This window comes from Symphodus melops (assembly GCF_947650265.1).
Source record: "Symphodus melops genome assembly, contig: scaffold_121, whole genome shotgun sequence".
Taxonomy (NCBI): Eukaryota; Metazoa; Chordata; class Actinopteri; order Labriformes; family Labridae; genus Symphodus; species Symphodus melops.
This window is the reverse complement of record NW_027636747.1, coordinates 52,501-55,000: the sequence shown is the minus strand read 5'-3', so window position 1 is coordinate 55,000 and position 2,500 is coordinate 52,501. Positions and strand designations below refer to the sequence as shown.

General features: G+C 41.3%; 1 protein-coding gene across 2 annotated transcripts in view; it reads left to right on the top strand.

Annotated features, from left to right (window-relative positions):
• Positions 1 to 2,500, top strand: part of rbbp8l (retinoblastoma binding protein 8-like) — an 18,209-nt gene that overhangs the window by 741 nt on the left and 14,968 nt on the right. The window lies entirely within an intron of this gene.

The following is a 2,500-nucleotide window of genomic DNA, read 5'->3' as shown; positions in this document are numbered from 1 at the left end:
AGTACAGTTGATCTGTGATCCATATGACCGAGTTGGGAACACGTGATCCGGTTAAACGGTCAGTTTTCTCCGTTCACTCTCTCCGTGTTTCAAGGTTCAAGGTTCAAGGTTCAAGGTTCAAGGTTCAAGGTTCTTTATTGTCAATTCCAAAATATGTCAGACGTACAGTGAAATCGAAATTACGTTTCCCCCCTTCCCACGGTGCAATGTAGATAAAAAAGGTAAATAAAATAAAACAAAAAGATAAATAATATTTACATTAATAAACCTAAATGTGCAAAAAGTACAAAGTTAAATAAAATGGAGGATAAAACAAGATTATAAGAAAAGTGAAACTTGTGCATGCGTGCAATGTGCAATAAGTGACCAGGGTTCTGTTTCAATGTTCAATGTTCGCATGTTCATGCTTCATGTTTGCAGCTAACATAGCGATAGCAACATCCAGCTAACATAGCGATAGCAACATCCAGCTAACATAGCGATAGCAACGGCCAGCTAACATAGCGATAGCAACGTCCTCTCACCGTCTCTGTAGTCTGTGAGCGCGCTGAATGCACGCGCTGCAGGAGCAGACAGAGAGACACTTCTAATAATAAACAGGCTGATTATATGAAATGTCTGATGTTGTCAAAGTTAAATCAACAGAGAATTTGTTTTAGTTTTTATTAAAGTTTCTCAATTTCCTGATCTGATAGAATGATTGATTCTGTGATTGATTCAACAGAACATAAAGCTTTCTTGATTAAATGTACAGTAACTCAAAACAGTGTTTGTAATTTCAGCCATTAAAACATGTTTGGCCTGTTTCATCTACCTGTCGCCTTGACCAGTGAATCATAAAGTTCATTATGGACCCTGTCAGTAATATGGTGAGCATCAGCAGCTGTAGAGCAGAGGTGGTTGGTTGTAACAAGCAGGCGTTACCATGGTAACTGCAAAGAAGCGGGTTTGTAGGGACGACCCGAGACGAGTTAAACCTTAATGAAGCGAAAGTATGATTTATTCGATTACTTGATTAATCGATCGGGATATTCGATTAAAATATACTAAAATATTCGATAGCTGCAGCTCTAGATACAATGTATGTCTGTGTCAGGGAGAACTAGAAGCCAACATGGCCGACATATGATAAGCAGCAGATTCAGAGCAGAGAGAGAGAGAGAGAGAGAGAGACCGATTTACGAGTTGTAATAATTTCTGCTTAACATGAACCAGGACTCTTTACTGAGAGAGTGAAACACAGGACACATTCACACTGCCTCAGTCTGCAGGAGGTTTGTGACACTCTGCTTCAGGATCCAACTCAGGTTAGAATAAGGTCAGGGTTTGAATTGGCACCGACTTCTGCAAATGTTCTGTCAAGAAAAGCTGCAGAAACGTGTGTGTGCAGACAGGTCTTTTCTTGCACAGCAGATGTGATGAGAACAGTCTCTCAGCTGACGGATCCTGACATGTTGAGTCTCTGATACACACTGATAAAACCACTGACAGTTTGCAGTGAAAGTGTCTGTGTGTGTGTCTTACATTAAAGTCCAACATGAAGTCAAACTGTCTTCAAACCCCTCAGAGACCTAAAGTACGATGTCTTCAAGATCAAAATGCCAAATAAAGATGCATGAGTCCAGACGTAGGTGGGTCTTTTTTCTAACTGAGGTTTTCCTTCAGCGTTTAAAAAATGATCCCGTCCACACACATTCAATTCAACCGCATCTTCATCCACATGAAACACAAAAACAATCTGCTGTCTGCGGTCACAAGCATGCCAAGTCCACAACGTCTGTTCTTACAATTCCTCTGCAATGAACATTTCATTAAAAGTTCTCCCACCAACCCAAAGTCTGGTCCTAAACAGGTCCATGTTGGCGGCAGGATCTGTGTAGTAACTATGTGTGAGCGTATCATTAGTATTAGTACCAGCACTACTTCAGCCTGCCATCGCACTGATCTCATGTGAACTAAAGTGACAGCCTCGCACAATGTTCAAGTAGCTGCCCAATACATTTCAAGAAAGCTTGTACGATGAGATGGCATCAGGATGAAGTCGACAGTGTTGTGTCTGATTGTCGAGAACTTCTCAATGTTCAAGTTGTTTTCTGTCTTTAAAAGGTAAATTGTAAACTAAAACCTTGAACCTGCAGATCCTGTCTGACTGCTTCAATCTCCCTGAAAAATAAATAACTTTTTATCTCTCCAATGAAGAAACAATTATACACACACACACACACACACACACACACACACACACACACAGACAGACAGACAGACAGACAGACAGACAGACAGACAGACAGACAGACAGACAGACAGACAGACAGACAGACAGACAGACAGACAGACAGACAGACACACACACTCACACACACAGACACACACACACGCACACACTCACACACACAGACGCACACACAGGCCTCAGGCTCTAACACACAAACACTGACTGATTTATTATGATTCTCACCCTTATACCTGTTAACCCTGTAACAGCAGATAACTGCAGACT